This window comes from Bubalus bubalis, chromosome 17 (assembly GCF_019923935.1).
Source record: "Bubalus bubalis isolate 160015118507 breed Murrah chromosome 17, NDDB_SH_1, whole genome shotgun sequence".
In the NCBI taxonomy this organism is placed as follows: domain Eukaryota; kingdom Metazoa; phylum Chordata; class Mammalia; order Artiodactyla; family Bovidae; genus Bubalus; species Bubalus bubalis.
Window position 1 is genome coordinate 72489822 of NC_059173.1, and position 17732 is coordinate 72507553.

The following is a 17732-nucleotide window of genomic DNA, read 5'->3' on the forward strand; positions in this document are numbered from 1 at the left end:
CAGGGAATCCTGGTGGGCTGGCATCTATGGGGTCGCACAGAGTTGGACACGACTGAAGCGACTTAGCAGCAGCAAGTTCTTTCAGGCTGGTGTTTAGCATACACCTGAGAGTGGGTAGCAGGATTATGTTTAGAACTCTGGGACTAGTTGGGAGACTAGGTAGCCATCTAGAGAATGCCTTCTCAAAATGGGACTTTGTAGCAATGTTTTTATATGGTTATCAATTCATAAGTATTAGTCATGATTATATTCAGTATAACTGCAAAAGCAACTCTGATACCAAATACTAAAATATTTCTTGTGTTTTCTGTGACTTTGTATTTTTTAGAATTGGCGTTCCCAGTGGGAATGGGAGTCATGGGAAATTTGCTACATAGTACCTCCTTCTCAGCTGTGTCCACATAGTATATCAACTTGTTTTAATATTTGTAATGAATTAAGAGTTCACAAGGGAGGTTGGTATAAAGGAGTGGTGTATCACTTAAAAGCAGTATATAGAAAGTCAATTCTGATTCTACTAGGAAGCCCAGTCTATTGAGTAACCACGTCTAAGAATGTGTTGTCCATAAATACTAATTAATTTAGTGCCCTTAATCAGTCATACAGTCAGGACTATGGTAAGAAATCATCCACTCTTTCTTTTTTCACTCCTGTACTTTTTTCTTTCCTATCCTCACCTTGCATTTACAGAATATTCTCAGTTATCTCCTAGAATAGTGACTACAGGCTCTAAACTTAACGTGTTTGTCTTTTTTTCTTTTAATCTATATAACTGAATCATTTGCTCTGTCTCTCCATGAGCTTGGTGGGTCCAGGAAAAACAAATTCAAAAAAATGCCTACATGAGTCCCTTCAACACTGGAAGATGTGAGATAGGAAAACTACAAAATAGATAGAAGCCAATTCAGTCAGTTCATGTAGATAATTTTCTTCTCAGTCAATACATTTAATAAAATAATGAGCAGTTATTTTATCCTTCAGGGTCCCTGGATTTGTACATTTATTGGTTTCTTAAAGATTTATTCTATACTGTACCCTGAAACTTTTATATCCTAAATATTTCTGTAAACACTCCCTTAGTTCAGGCCTGCATCACCTTGTTATTCCCAGTATTAATGCCTTCAGATTCACCTTCCTCCGGTTATTCGTATGCCCTTCAGATTCCTCCCTCACGTGGTGTTTAGAGTCACCAATCTAACTAATACAATTATGTAAAGTTTAAAAATAAAATAAAATTTAAAAAATAAATAAACAAATAAAAGAAAACAAAACAAAAAAAAAATAAAAAACACACGTGGCCATAATGCACTCTGAGTCACATTAATGTCTAGACCTCTTAAAGCACCATTGATGCTCTTATAATCTGACTTCTGCCTGACCCTCTATCTCTAGCCCTTTCAGTCCTTTGCTGTAGAATTCTGAACCGCTGCAGGCACCCTCGTCACTTGTCCCTATTGTTTTTCAGTCGCTCAGTTGTGTCTGATTCTACGTGGCCCCACGGACTGCAGCACACCAGGCTTCCCTGTCCTTCACCATCTCCCGGTGCTTGCTCAACTCATGTTCATGGAGTTGGTGATGCCATCCAACCATCTCATCCTCTATTATTCCCTTCTCTTCCCAACTTCAACCTTTCCCAGCATCAGGGTCTTTTCTAATGAGTCAGCTCTTTGAATCCAGTGGCCAAAGTACTGGAGCTTCAGTGCCAGAGTCAGTCTTTCCAATGAATGTTCAGAACTGATTTTGTTTCAGATTGACTGGTTGGATCTCCTTGCAGTCAAAGGGACTGTCATGAGTCTTTCCGAACACCACAGTTGAAAAGCACCAGTTTTTCGGTGCCCAATCTTCTTTTTGGTCCAACTCTCATATCCATACATGACTACTGGAAAAGTCTTTGCTTTGACTAGACGGACCTTTGTCAGCGAAGTAACGTCTGTGCTTTTTAATACACTAAGTTTGTCATATCTTTTCTTCCAAGAAGCAGGTGTCCTTTAAATTCATGACTGCAGTCACCATCTGCATTGATTTCAGAGCCCAAGAAAATAAAGTCTGTTTCTGTTCTCATTGTTTTCCCCATCTCTTTGCCATGAAGTGATGGGACTGGATGTCATGACCTTTGTCAGTCCCATCCCTTCACTTTGGACAAATATCTACCCTATGGTATGTGTGCTTGTCTCCCCATCTTGATACAGCATGAAATGCTTTCCCTCTCCTGCCCTCTGTTCCCTTGAACTTTGTAAGTCTGCACTCAGGCATTATCTCTAGAAAAGCCATCCCTGTTCCTTTTTCTACATTTTTCGTGAAACTCCAATGTCTAGTACTGAGCAGAAACCCGAGAAATACTTACTGAATAAGAGACACTGGGGCTCTGCATCAACATAGAGGGGTGGGATGGAGAGGGGGATGAGAAGGAGGTTCAAAAGGGGCAATATATGTGTACCTATGGCTGATTCATGTTGAGGTTTGACAGAAAACAACATTCTGTAAAGCAGTTATCCTTCAATAAAAAAAATAAATTAAAAAAAAAAAACACTATATATACCGAGGTGACTTTTAAGAGCTTGTCCTCTGTAGTCTAGGAGCCAAGAGGATAGACATGTAAAGAAATAATTTACAGTTCAAATATATATCTATCACTAGGAACATCTAGAAAGATACACTAGAAAAATCTTTAAAGTACTAAGGGAGCTACAAGGAAATGTGTACCTCTTTATCAGGGGAAAGATGGCAGTAATCAAAGACAACTTCACAAAGCAGGTTGAGCCTTAAAAGATGATAAGTAATTTGTTGGAAGAGTAAAGGGAAGCATTTCAGATGAAGGAACTGATAAAAACTAAAAAGTAAGAGGAATTCTGTAAACCATGAATAATGTTGCAGTTGATGCTTGGCATGTTGTTAAAAAGGTCCTGTTATGAAGTAGAGGAGAGAATGTATGGTGACTTTATATGTCTGTCCTGTATTTTGTTTGGTTTATGATTGTTTTGTTCGCTGATGTTTGGATCAATCTGTGACTGAATCTTTGCGCTGTTTGTGTGCCTGTAACCTGGTGACATCTGGTATTTCCCAAATGGTTTGTTTAAGTTATCAGGTCATTGGAAGTAGTTCTTAAAGAAGTAAATATTCAGCTGAAGATTAAGATTGATTTAATCTGTCGTTTCATACAATGTTTTAGATCTCTGTTTTAAATGAGGATTATGTCTTTTATCTAAACATTCTAAGTAATTTTAATTAAACATGCAGATCTGTCAAGATAACTAGACTTGGAAATGATAACAGAGGAAAAACAAGAAAAAACTTGATGAAAATGAAAATAACCATGCACAGGTATGTAAAACTGTAAATTTCAATATCTGGTGTAGTACTGTATGAGAAAATGTGTATCAAACAAGGCAAGTTAGAATGGAAAGATAAGTTAACACTGGTCACACATGAGTTAAAACAGAAGTTCAGTGAAATTTTGTGAAGAATACGAAATTACTGTTTCTCCTGAGGAAGAGCCACTATATGATAACCCTAAACAAGGAGTAAACCAAAAGGAAATAGCTCTTAATCTCACAAATAATATACCTGATTGTGAGGAAAAAGATGCATTTTGAGTATCTGTCTCTCTAGTATTCCAAGCATTTCCTGAACAAAAAGAACCCGGTCTCAAAAATGTTTTTCTGTGGTCTGTAAACTCTGGGTTCCTTGGATAGACTTGTCAGTCATTTTCAAAGCTTTGTTTCCCTGAAAATAAAGTAGACTTTGAAAATTGTCAACTAGACATTGAACATGTGTTTATGAAAATTGAGGAGAGTTTTTATAATGATACAGAAAATAAAAAAGTAGGGGAGCCAGTAGTTATATTTGAAGTGAAAGACCAAGAGATTGATATGCAAATGTCACAAAATATGAGGCAAGATCCCACTAATTGGAAATTAGACACGGGACAGGCATGTCATTCTAGTCTGTGGCTTGTCTACTCTGGTAAGATGAAACACAGAATTCAAATAAAAATTCACATTCTCCTTGCTGTTGTTAAAATACTGATCTGAAAAATAAAGCAATACAGGACTGGTTCCAGAAGCCACTGCATGCAGATAATTGCAGCGCTAGTGACAATAAAAGCATGGAACCTGAATTAGAAAATGGGACTTCTTCTCCACCTAATAGTCACAGCGCATTTGAAGTGTATGTAAATGAAGAATTAGAGAAGGATATGCAGAGGTTTAGGAATGAAATAGACATGTTTCAAGTAGAGTTGCTGGCTCTGGAAAAAGATAATTTAACTTCCAAAAGGATTTCTCATTTTCTCTTGCTTTGGTTTTTCTCTTTCTTGATGATGTGGTCCATTTTGATTTTCCATTTATGAATAAAGTGGGGTCATCCAAAGAGGTAATTGTGTAGAAACTGATTATTATCTCAATAACAGGAATTCAGGTAACTATTTTCATGGCTTTTGTCCTTCAATCAATTCTCATATCTAATTCTTCTCCGTCAGTCTTCATATGGACTGGAAAACTCATTTAGCTATGTATCACGTGGTCTTCTGAGCCAGAATAAGCACCAAGGAAATTGCTTAAGAAAAATAATCAGCTAAGGTTTTGTGTCTTTTTTTTTTCCCCTTTAACTCTGTTGGGTTAAATATAAGTTATATTTCCATAGAATGGGACGAAAGCAGTGACTGAGAGATGGGACATGAACATGTGTTCCCTCTAATCTCTTCATTGTGGTTGAATATGTGTGATCTTCTCTGCTTTCCTCAATCGCTGAGCACTTAGATTTCCAGCATGGCCTCTTCAGGATCTTTTTAATAACAAATACATGTGCTCCCACATATGCTTTAATCAGCACTTTCAGATGTTTCTTTTGAGACAGACCTTTCCATTATGTTGTTTACTAAAATGTAGAAAGTTTTGACATGTGTGATTTTGTTACATAGATTGTGTGTGTGTGTGTGTGTGTGTGTGTGTGTGTGTGTGAAAGTTGCTCAGTCATGTCCAACTCTTTTTGAACCCTTGGACTGTAGCCTGCCAGCTCCTCTGCCCATGGAATTCCCCAGGCTAGAAAGAATACCAGAGCAGCTAGCTGTTCCCTTCTCCAGAGGATCTTCCTAACCCAGGGATCAAACCCAGGTCTCCCCAACTGAAGGTGGATTCTTTAATATTTGAGCCACAAGGGAAGCCCATAGGTAGTATAAACCCTGAGCAAAAAAAGAAAAAAAATTGTTTATCTACAAAGGAGAAGACTGAGTTCTGAGATGCTCTGAGATTTTTCTTTCTTCAGTAATAGGTTTTTAATTTTTTTTTTTTTTTTTTTTTGCTGCTTTGTGTAAGAGCTGCTTTGACTGAGTTTGAACAACAGACAAAAAGACCAAAAAAAAAAAAAAAAAAAAAAAATAAAAAAAAAAAATATTATAATTAAAAAAAAAAAAAAAAAAAAAGGAAACATCCCTACCACCAACTAAGGCATTGAGTTACTGTGCCAAAGTCATGCTTTTAACTTCTCTGATTAATCTGATATATTCATTTGGTAATATATAACATTCAACGTTCCAGAATTGTATCATCTCTTTTGGTGCCATAAAATGCTAGGGAGTGCCAGTTTAGGGGCCTTAAACAAAACCTTGAACATTTTTTTTTAAATTTTATTGCTGTTTTTGGTAAATAGTGGGGCAATACTAGATAATTATTTCTATACCCTCTAGCTGTAAGGTTTGATTGTTATTGAATGTGGAATTGGGAAGCATTACTTATATTCCAGAATTCCACACTAACAACTCCTCAGTTTCATTCTGCTCCTTGTGTTTTGGTAAACTCTGGTTCATTTAATTTAGTTCACTTTTTTGCTATCTCCTGGATCCAAGTGAAAAAAAGAATTGTAAAAGGCAGAGGGGAAAGAATAGCTTTAGTGCAGAGAGAAGATTGTTTTTTTTCTGAGGCATGAAGGTGTCACATCCTCTACATCAGGTTGTTTAATGGAAAATCCAGGTAGTAAAGACCAAAGAGGACAGATTTTGTGTCTTTGTCTTTTTATTTCTCTGTCTCTGCCAGCCAGATGGGGAAGACTGAATATGAATAATTGCATATTATTAAGAAAGCCATTTTTGAAATTTTGGGGAATTGTGTCTTTTCCTCAAACAGAAAGGAGCAGATTTTACAAAAATTTCAGTGACTTGTAAGTGATAAAGTTAAAATAAACACAAAAATATTTTATCACTTAAATTCAGGGTGAGCACTGAGTCAAATCATAAAATTGCAAAGAAAGGTCTTTATAATCAATACATAGCAATTATTCTTAGTGTCAAACTTCCATTAAAGGTTGAAGAAGAAAAGAAGCACAAAAGTAGTGAAGTGGAAGTATGAGAGAACATATGTGATGCTGCTGACGAGAGTGGATTGTTTCAGCAGAGAAAGAGTGGAGGAAACAGCAACCAGGAGTTTCCTGCTATGCAGAATGAGGGTTCTGATAGGTAATCCTATATCGATATTTAACAGCACGTCCCTTGTTATGTTCCTATAAAATAATTTCTAACTTGAGCTAATGTTTGTGATGTACAGATTTTATATTTTACTAGAGATATGGTTATTTTTAATACTCTTGTCCTTTAGCCTTCTTACTAGAGTTCCTTTGTTAACATACCACCATGTTACATATTAGAGGATTCTGGATTTGACTGCATAGTTGCCTTAATCAGTGTGTTGTATATTTAAATTTGTTTTGTCACTAATGAACATCCTTTCATTTCAGTTGGAGGACTTCTTTCAGCATTTCTCATGAGGCAGGACTAGTGGTGATGAACTTCATCAGGTTTGCTTTGTCTGGGACAGCTTTTATTTCTCTTTCATTTCTGAAAGACAACTTTTTTGGAAAGAGTACTCTTGGCTGGCAGGTTTTCTCTTCTAGCACTTTGAGTATGTCCATGGAGGGAGGCCAAATTGCTGATGGTGGCTTGAGAACTGATGAGGCATCGGTCTTTCAGCCATGATGCTGCTGTCACCGCATTATGTGGGTGGATTAAAAGTGAGCTCTCCTCCCCTGGCCAAATATTTCCTTGGTTTCTTCTTTCATGGTATACGTGCCTCATGCCATTTAAAATACCACCTAAATTAAGTGTGGCTTTTTTCTGTGAATTCTCTTTTTCACTTATTTTTGGCTGCACTGGGTCTTTGCTGCTGCAGTGCTTGGGCTTCTCAGTGTGGTGGCTTCTCTTGATGCCTAGCGTGGGCTCTAGAGTGCTGGCTTCAGTAGCTATGTAGCACAGTTTAGTTGCACCATGGCATGCGGGATCTTCCCTGACCAGGAATGGAACGCCTTCCCCCTTTATTGGTAGGTGGACACCTAAGCACTGGGCCACCAGGGAAGTCCCTAAATTCACCATTATTATATTTAGAAGCAAAACAAAAAATATAGTGTAAATCTACTTATGACTCCCATGTCTAAGAGTCAAGGCACTTAGCCAGTGGTCTCCAGGTTTGCAGTGTAGCCCTTGAGGTTCTTCTCAGTGTCTTTCCAGCTGCATCTCTCTACTTTCTTCCAAGTATTTTATGCTCTTCCTTCCAGGTTCCTCAGAAACAACCCAGATGCCCTGTGCCTGATGTTTTTGCTCACACTCGAATCTTGAAGTAGAATGATTTTCTCCCTTTTCTGTTTCTCATGACCTCCTCTCTTCACTTCTTCTGCAAATCCTTCCTTATTTCACTTATCATTTTCATATGTCAAGTTTTATATATCATACTGTATCATAATCATATCTGTGTTTGAAGGGAGAATTTATTTTATTTCATATGGTTGGTACTCTATAACTGTCTTGTGAATTAATCAATGACTTAAGATGGATAAGAGTTGGAATTTTATAAGAATTGGTTGTTTTTTTATTCTTTATCAGTTGAATTATTAGAAAACATTGGCTTTTTTGCGGACTTTTAAAAGTAGCAATCCAGGTTTACACAGGAAGGAAGTAAAGAAAAAGAACTATGACAAATGGACACAGGAAGAACATGTGATTGCACCAATATTTGAAAAGACCTGACTGGTGGTCTGCTGAACGTAAATTATAACAGCATTTTAAGGGAAGTGGATCAGGGTGATGACAGGTACATTCTCCAGAATCCTTGTTTGTAGGGGAAGAAATATTAGCACTGAATACTTCTTCTGGAAATAGAGCAGCATTATACAGTGCTCAGGCCAAGACGAGAGATTGCTCAACTCTAGTGGACGAACAATGCTGAAAGGTTAAGGTGAGGACCAGTGTGTTTGGCGGGGAAGTCATTTCAGTAAGTAGTCCCCTTGGAAGCTGGACTCTAATGAATACACATAAACATTCAGTAGGGAATGTTATTGGGACAGGCAATGAAGAACTGGATGGTAATTGAAGAGGAATGTGGAGTTCACAGTGTTACTTGTTTTATGTTAAGAAGGGAGCCTTTAGAGTGTGTATGTTATTGGAGGGAGAAGGCAATGGCAACCCACTCCAGTACTCTTGCCTGGCAAATCCCATGGACGAAGGAGCCTGGTAGGCTGCAGTCCATGGGGTCGCTAGGAGTCAGACACTACTGAGCGACTTCACTTTCCCTTTTCACTTTCATGCATTGGAGAAGGAAATGGCAACCCACTCCAGTATTATTGCCTGGAGAATCCCAGGGACGGGGGAGCATTGTGGGCTGCCATCTATGGGATTGCACAGAGCTGGACATGACTGAAGTGACTTAGCAGTAGCAGCAAAGTGCTATTGGTAATGAGCCAGCAGACGGCATGTTTATTTTGTTTAGTCTTATTTTCATTTCCAATACTAGAAAGCTTATTGATTGTGCGACAATATCTTTATTACAGTGAACTAATTGTACACACTACTTCTGTTCATATATCATTTTATGGTAAGGGCTTGTTCATTGGTTCTGAAGTGTAATATTTCTATGTAATGGAATATGCAGATGATTGCTTAAGTTAATTCTATCATATATAGATTTTCAAAAATTACATAATTGTGAATTTACAAACACTTAGGCTATACTGAATAGGATATGGTCATTCCTTGATGATTCTAGTTGACAGTAACATGATGAGTAGCTATAATTTTGTAAGGTGCTCTGAAACATCACATCATATTAACTTCATAGTTGTTTATAGATTCCAGGGAAAAGGGAATATTTTGTTTACATTCAGTAGGAAAACATTATTAGCAGTCTTTCACAAATTACTCCTTTTGCATGATAAAGATCTAAATGACAAAACCCGTTCTTCCTTTAATAAGTGTGTTATTAACATATAATGTGTGCTCAATACATGTATGCCAGATGCATGAAGAAACAGCAGAATGGGTGAATGAATGCCTACTGATGAATTTCTTTACAGAAAACAAAACTTTATTCACAGTAGATTTGCAGGCTTGCCTACCTCTGAAGTCTTTTTAATTTTTGAAAAATATGTTTTAAGATTCAGAAATCATTATTTATAGCTATAGCTAGACCTGAAATAATACTATAGATTCATTTGCTATGTATTACTTAAAAAGACTTTTCAATATTACTTTCTTAGCGTATTTTGGAAGAGCAGTGTTGAAGCCAGACTTCCTGGGTTTGAATTATGGGTCTGTTGGTAACATGCTGAGTGGGCTTGGGCAAGTTCCTCAGCCTTTGTGTGCTCCATTTCTTCCTATACCTATCTCCCAGAATGACTGTGGGGATGAAAATGCCTTTAGGACATGTCAGGTGCTTCTAAAAATGCATGGCCGCTGCATAGGGCATCCTCAAAAAGCTAATATCTTGGTTATTCAAATGGATTTCTTTCTTAGAAGGACTGAAGGAATACCTCCCAGATAGGTCATATTGCCATAAAAGTTAGTTCTTATGGAAAAGAACAGGTGCCAAAAACACTGGTATACTGTTTCCTATCACACAACACAAGTAACTTTATGTTTTTCCTTTTCCTTGGATCTAACTTTAATACTTTATTAATATTACTGATATATTTTCTGTGTCCTTTAATGCTGCTCTTATTTATTTCTGCATCCTTTATAGACAATTACTTGCCAAAGCAAAGAGTTTATATAAAAAAGAAAAGTTTAGGTATTGTTTGTATTTTTGAATATTTAATATTAGCCTGAAAAGAATCATTTGTTCTTTTAGGACTGCAAGGAAAACACCGTATAAGAAGAAGAAGGTATAGTACAAAAAATAAATAAATAAAGTTTCAAAAATATTATCCTTGTCAAAAATATTTTGTCAAAGGAATAGTGGTAAAATAGAAAATGTTCCTTTGTTGTAGAGAAGTTTACTTTGAACACATCATTTAGAAACACTGTTGATAAAGTTATCCTTTTGATAAAAATCTCTTCTTTTAAGAAATGTCTGTTTTTGTTTTGATATGGAGATTTATCACCTTTGTACACTTGGTCTATCTATATATACTTCAAGGGCATTGTGAAACAGTATTGTTTACGTGTAGGTCAAAGAACAAATTAATTACGTGAACAAACTAGATGACTTAACTCAGTCATCAGAGACTGTTTCTGAGGATGGTGACGTGCTTTACTCTACGAATTCCACGTTGCAAGTAGAACCTCTCAACGTGGGGTGTAAAGATAGGACCGCAGTGTAAATGTCAACGGAAAGCCTGTCTGTGTATAGAGTAGTGATATATGTACACCTTGTCAGTACTGCTCTAGAGCCAGGGATATGGTACAGTGCTGTGCATCTCAGAAGTTTGTTTTGCATTAAAAGGACATGAAAGTGAGTGTATACTCTGAGCCACAGGCCTATGATACTCTCACTCACTGTACCTTCTGTTGATTCTTCTTTCTTATGCCTTCACCTGTGGTCAGGTCAGCATCATTTTCCTCCTAGAGTAACTGAAATAATCTCAGGACTTCTTTCGCTTCCACTCCACCTGGCAGAACCTTGGTCTGCACAGCAACTGTAATTATTGCCTGTTTTTAAACATTCAGGTCTCATCATGCTACCCCCTTGCTTCAAGCCCAACTGTTGCCTCTTTTTGGTGCATGGTTAAAGGTCACAATTGTTTGGTTCCATCTGGTTTTAGTTGTCACCCTTATTTCTACATGAATTCTAGAATCAGCTTGTCAGTTCCCTAAAATGTCTGCTGGTCTTAACGTTTTCATTTTCCTTCAGTTCAAAATACTTTGCACTTTCTCTTTTCATTACCTTTTTGATCCAAGGGTTATTTAGATCTGTGTGATTTAGTTTCCAAACACTGAGAGTTTTCCAGAGATCCTTCTGTGGCTCTTGCTTCTCATGATTCGTTATGTGCATCCAGAGGGGCTCTGGGGCTAGGACTGATTATTTCCTGCCTTGGAGGCAAGACCTTGCTGACTACCCTGTTCATTCTGCTGTTACCTAGGAATTTTCCAGCCTGGCTCATGAGAATAGATAGAATTCCTGGGACTGAGTGAGCACCATTCACAGGTTCCTATAGTCTTTTCAGATGGTTTCTGCCTGGTCTCAGGTGGTTTCTCCCAGATTGCCTCTGTTTCTTCCTCTGCTGAATACCCGAGGGGCTCCTCCTCAGATCTCCAGGGTCCTTTTTCTCTTTGTTCCACTTTCGTCTCCATGGTTCTATTCTGTGATCTCTGCCCACTTTGGTTCACCAGACTGTCAGCTTCATCACCTCCTGTCAGGGAGTCTGGCTAACTCAGCTTCCATTCCTTCTCTCCGTGTTGGGACCTGGAAATTCTCTCAAGACAGTGAACTGGGGCATTCCTTAGGCTAACCTCATGTATTTCCAGGGTCATTGTCTTTCATTCCCTGAAGTCCTTTGTCATGAAAATCATTGTTTAATGCATTTTGTTGGCGTGGTTTTTGCTCGCTCTACTCAGGAAGGTAAATCAGTAGCTGTTCACTCTGTCTTGGTTAAAAACATAATGGCATCTGGAGACTGTCCACAGGGTTGTTCTTCCTACATTACTTACTACTTCCTGCTCATCCTTCATTTCTCAGTGTGACATCTCTTCCCCAGGGAAGTCTTTCCTGGACCCAGTCTATGTCAAGTTCTGTTATGTGATCATAGAACTCTCTTTTCTTAGAGTATCTATCTGAGCTCATAATTATTTTATTTGTCTTTGTCTTCTACTAGACTTCAAGCTAAACAAGACGCAAGGGGATCTGTTTTATTTTCAGAGCTTTAGAATAATGTCTTCCACATTATAGACCCTTAATACTTGTTCAGTGCATGGATGAGTGAACGGGAAATGCACAGTCCTTTATACTCAAAAATTACTCACATAAATTTCTGTTTGTTTGTTTTTCTATTTGTTTTCTTCATCGTACAGGTTCTGTTGGCTTGTTGAAAATTCAGGATACAATTCTTTTGCATGAAAGATTAGTAGATTTTCAAAGAAGCCACTGTGAACTACTTAGAGGAGAATTTTACAGAATGAAAAGTAAGGCTCATGGGCTACAAAAAGAGATGTCAGAAACCAAAGAAGTGAAATCACAGTTAGAGCATCAGAAAGTGGAGTGGGAATGAGAGCTCCAGCAGCTTGAGGTACTGTACCCCTCGCTTTTAAAGAAATATTTGAATTATTGTTTCCTTTAATACTGCAGAGACATAGACATGTTATAAGGACTCACTTATTCTCTAGGATTTTACAGAGGAGAAAGTGTTAGTAGTATTGTGGAGTGTGAAATTCTTGGAAATAATATAATATAGGTTCTTAGCAGTGAATGCTTCTAATAACTTAATGTATATTTTTCCAAATCATCATTTTCATGAGCATACAGAAGTCCACCATAATGGAAACCCCATTAAATGTTTACCAAATTGACTTTCAGTTGTTTTTTCACTTTCTTGTATTCTATTTAATACTGCAAGGAACACCTTTTCTATAAATTCATTTCTACCTTTCTAATTATTTTAAATACACTTTCTTTAATAATATCATATAATTTGGTCAAAGTATGAGAACTTAAAAATGGTCTGTGATGTATATTTCTAAACTATTCTTAGGAAAGTTTACATTACTTTACATTCCCATCCACAGATTTATGAAGTAGCCATTTTTCTCAAGAGTAAATGAAAACAAAATTTATGCAGTTTTATTCTTAGCCCTCTGTCTGAAAACAGTGACCATTATTAAGTGTTTTTCATTGTATTCCCCCCACGTTTACTATTTTAAACATTGTGAAGAGGGAACGAAAGTTATTGCAGCAGCGGATAATCTTATAATTTTCTAAGAAGAGTTTTAAATTTTGCAGATTCACCTTAAAGCAAGAAGAGGAGAATAGAAGAAATGCCGAGATGTTATATGAAAAAATTAGGGAACATTTAAGAAGAAAAGAAGACCAATATAGTAAAGAAGTTGAAGTGAAACAGCACCTAGAACTCACTTTCCAAGCAGTAGAAGTGAAAGTGAAGACTGAGAGAAATAATCTGAATCAGGTAGAGTAATCTTTGGTAAAATTTTCAAATTTCTAACACGATTTTTTATCAATATTATTTATAATATCCCCCTTTTAAAAAATACCATTTATTTAGTGTCATTTTGTTTAGTGTTACAGGAAATTTTAGGTTAATTGTTAAAAACAAAAGAAAAGAAATTCAAAGTTCCCAAAGTAACAAGGCCGGAAATAAGAATTGTATGATCCTGACATGCTGGGTGCACTTTCGCGAGCAGAGGGAGGAAGAGGTCACGTCAGTAGCTCACACAATAGATCCTGAGAAACCACAGGGTTGAGAATGGTGTAGAAACGGGAGGTTAAGCTCTCAGCCCTCCTCAGGCAACCAGTCCTTCAGCCTTGACGGACCATTCATGAGTGAATAGGTCTAGAAGAGAAGGGGCACTGGTAGGGACCATTGTGCCTAATTTTACATCAACTTGCCTCTGGCCTTCATTCTGGCAGGTGGCTGAGGGTTGTGGACCCCCCTCCCTCTGTGCCCATCAGCTCTCCAGTCCACCTGCCCCATGAACAGCTCAGAGCTGGCTCCAGCTTTCCCAGCTGCGTTCTCCCTCACAGCAGAGTCCTCAAGGACAGGTGTTAACTGGCGTCCTCGAGAGGTGCAGGAATTTTTTTCTAGCAGTTGGTAGAAACCAGACACTCTTGAAGTTGGTTGTCCTTCCTTCTGCAGAGTTTACTTCCACACCCGATGTCCCTCTCAAACACCGACTGCGTCCCATCCCCGAAGTCCTAGCAGCAGATCTCCCAGAACGAAAAGCTCTTGGGAAGAGCTCAGGAAAGTAGTATTTGTAATTCAAATCCATTTGTCTAGAGCAGGCAGGTAGTGACATACGATGGCCTCATCCAAGGAGAGGCCTTTAATATTTTCCATAGGAATCAATCTCAAATCTTTTGTGACTATCTCGTAGGAGCAGGCACCCTGATTGTGGTTTAGGCAAGGAAGACCATGTGTGGTCCATCATCGACTATGCTACCCTACCAAGTCCCTCTGCTTTGGAGTGAACGTGTCGGTCACTCCATGCACGTCATCACCTTCAGTGTCTGAATCAGAGTCCATTCTTGGCTCCACTGTCATTTCTTTAACCAATACCCTGTCAATGATCTTTTACTGTTTTTCATTTTGTAAAAACTGTGATATCAGTTGTAAAAACACTTTTGAACACTTTAAAGAGTTGTTTCTTTAAAATAAACTTATAAATGTGCCTCTCCTGCACCAAGGGGCAGAAAAACAAAAACAAAAAAACTCTCGCTACCAATTAAAGATACTCTGGGTTTTGGTAATGATTTCACTTCTTCGATTGATCATTAGGTTAATTTATCACTTCCCCTAATGGTAAGGAGAAAACTATAGGCAGTTCAGAGACCACATTTTGGATGTGATTCTTCTACTTGTGAGAAAATGAGCACTCTGCTCTGTAAGTGTCCTATTTCAGTAACAAGGAACTTTTGAAAACAGTGATATATATGGCATAATATATATTTAGTGATAGTTATTAAGTATTTTTCATTGTATTTTCCCCATCTTACTATTTTATACTTGGAGAGATAATGAAAGTTATTGCAGCAGCAAATAATCTCATATTTTTCTAAAAGCTTTCTAAATTTTAGCTTATTTACCATTAGTGTATGTACCATGAATGAAATAGGAAGCTTATTTTGTATTGATATATTTGTACTAGAGACATGTGGTTTTATGTAAGAAGACTAGTAGAGTCCAAAGACCTGGCGAAACGGCTGCAGCTTACTCATGTTTTTAACTTTTTCCTTTCCAGAATCATTATAGCTAATGGGTTAATTAATGTTTGTAGAAGTGCCTAGTACAGTTCGCAATAGGTGTAATTCTTATAATTGCCTATTAAAATGTTAAAAGGTAGCATATTCTCAAGGAAAAACTTTTTGTACAAATTTTAGTCTATGCCAAATTCAAACTTAAATTGAAGAAAGTAGGGAAAACCACTAGACCATTCAGGTATGACCTAAATCAAATGCCTTATGATTATACAGTGGAAGTGAGAAATTGATTTAAGGGCCTAGATCTGATAGATAGAGTACCTGAGGAACTTTGGAATGAGGTTTGTGACATTGTACAGGAGACAGGGATCAAGACCATCCCCATGGAAAAGAAATGCAAAAAAGCAAAATGGCTGTCTGGGGAGGCCTTACAAATAGCTGTGAAAAGAAGAGAAGCAAAAAGCAAGAGAGAAAAGGAAAGATATAAGCATCTGAATGCAAAGTTCCAAAGAATAGCAAGAAGAGATAAGAAAACCTTCTTCAGTGATCAATGCAAAGAAATAGAGGAAAACAACAGAATGGGAAAGACTAGAGATCTCTTTAAGAAAATCAGAGATATCAAGGGAACATTTCATGCAAAGATGGACTTGATAAAGAACAGAAATGGTATGGACCTAACAGAAGCAGAAGATATTAGGAAGAGATGACAAGAATATACAGAAGAACTGTACAAAAAAGATCTTCATGACCCAGATAATCACGATGGTGTGATCACTGACCTAGAGCCAGACATCCTGGAATGTGAAGTCAAGTGGGCCTTAGAAAGCATCACTACGAACAAAGCTAGTGGAGGTGATGGAATTCCAGTTGAGCTATTTCAAATCCTGAAAGATGATGCTGTGAAAGTGCTGCACTCAGTATGCCAGCAAATTTGGGAAACTCAGCAGTGGCCACAGGACTGGAAAACGTCAGTTTTCATTCCAATCCCAAAGAAAGGCAATGCTAAAGAATGCTCAAACTACTGCACAATTGCACTCATCTCACACACTAGTAAAGTAATGCTCAAAATTCTCCAAGCCAGGCTTCAGCAATACGTGAAATGTGAATTTCTAGATGATAAAGCTGGTTTTAGAAAAGTCAGAGGAACCAGAGATCAAATTGCCAACATCCGCTGGATCATAGAAAAAGGAAGGGAGTTTCAGAAAAAAACATCTATTTCTGCTTTAATGACTATGGCAAAGCCTTTGACTGTGTGGATCACAATAAACTGTGGAAAATTCTGAAAGAGATGGGAATATCAGACCACCTGACCTGCCTCTTGAGCAATCTGTATGCAGGTCAGGCAGCAACAGTTAGAACTGGACATGGAACAACAGACTGGTTCCAAATAGGAAAAGGAGTATGTCAAGGCTGTATATCGTCACCCTGTTTATTTAACTTATATGCAGAGTACATCATGAGAAACTCTGGACTGGAAGAAGCACAAGCTGGAATCAAGATTGCTGGGAGAAATATCAATCACCTCAGATATGCAGATGACACCACCCTTATGGCAGAAAGTGAAGAGGAACTAAAAAGCTCTTGATGAAAGTGAAAACGGAGAGTGAAAAAGTTGGCTTAAAGCTCAACATTCAGAAAATGAAGATCATGGCATCCGGTCCCATCACTTCACGGGAAATAGATGGGGAAACAGTGGAAACAGTGCCAGACTTTATTTGGGGGGGGGGGGGCTCCAAAATCACTGTAGATGGTGACTGCAGCCATAAAATTAAAAGGCGCTTACTGCTTGGAAGAAAAGTTATGACCAACCTAAATAGCATATTCAAAAGCAGAGACATTACGTTGCCAACAAAGGTTTGTCTAGTCAAGGCTCTGGTTTTTCCTGTGGTCATGTATGGATGTGAGAGTTGGACTGTGAAGAAGGCTGAGCACCGAAGAATTGATGCTTTTGAACTGTGGTGTTGGAGAAGACTCTTGAGAGTCCCTTGGACTGCAAGGAGATCCAACCAGTCCATTCTGAAGGAGATCAGCCCTGGGATTTCTTTGGAAGGAATGATGCTAAAGCTGAAACTCCAGTACTTTGGCCACCTCATGCGAAGAGCTGACTCATTGGAAAAGACTCTGATGCTGGGAGGGATTGGGGGCAGGAGGAGAAGGGGACGACAGAGGATGAGATGGCTGGATGGCATCACTGACTCAATGGACGTGAGTCTGAGTGAACTCCGGGCGTTGGTGATGGACAGGGAGGCCTGGCGTGCTGCGATTCATAGAGTTACAAAGAGTCGGACACGACTGAGCGACTGAACTGAACTGAAGGCTCTTACTGTGAAGTAGATGTATAGGAGGTATCAAACGTAGTGTTTGTAAACCTAGAAAGTGGTGTTGTTTATTGAATTATAGTTGATTAACAATATTCTGTTAGTTTCAGGTATACAGCACAGTGATTCAGATATATATGTATATGTGTGTGTGTATTATATAAATGGGGCTTCCCTGCTGGTTCAGACTGTAAAGAATCTGCCTGCAATGCAGGAGACCTGGGTTCAGTCTTTGGTTTGGGAAGATCCCCTGGAGAAGGTGGAGAAGGCAATGGCACCCCACTCCAGTACTCTT

The 17732-nt window shown here is 38.2% G+C and overlaps 1 pseudogene; it reads left to right on the top strand.

Annotated features, from left to right (window-relative positions):
* The window catches only part of LOC102397281, an 80092-nt pseudogene that overhangs the window by 47923 nt on the left and 14437 nt on the right, over window positions 1-17732 (top strand).